The sequence below is a fragment of the Penaeus monodon genome, chromosome 31, assembly GCF_015228065.2.
Source record: "Penaeus monodon isolate SGIC_2016 chromosome 31, NSTDA_Pmon_1, whole genome shotgun sequence".
In the NCBI taxonomy this organism is placed as follows: domain Eukaryota; kingdom Metazoa; phylum Arthropoda; class Malacostraca; order Decapoda; family Penaeidae; genus Penaeus; species Penaeus monodon.
The window spans coordinates 14,391,729-14,392,005 of NC_051416.1; the positions used below are offsets into that span (position 1 = coordinate 14,391,729).

General features: G+C 31.0%; 1 protein-coding gene across 1 annotated transcript in view; it reads left to right on the forward strand.

Annotated features, from left to right (window-relative positions):
• LOC119593046 (chondroitin sulfate proteoglycan 4-like) overlaps positions 1 to 277 on the forward strand; it is a gene marked incomplete at its 5' end in the record, with an annotated part of 58,475 nt that overhangs the window by 51,741 nt on the left and 6,457 nt on the right.

The window sequence follows — 277 nt, forward strand, 5'->3', positions numbered from 1 at the left end:
ATCAGTGGTCTAATTTCATTTCGTCATTTCGCATTTATTGCCAATTTTCAAATAATTTTTCATTTATCACTAATTCTCGTCTGCCCGTTTTTCAGTATTGCCAGTTGTGGTTCCCTCACTTTTCAATATTGCCAAATCCCGTTTTCTCATTTCACATTTATAAGGATTGCACGTTTTTGTTGTTTACACTTGTTCTTATAATTTTATTGCTGGTCACCATTTACTGTATATTTACATAAGTGTTTATTTATAGAACACTGTAATTTCACTCATTCTT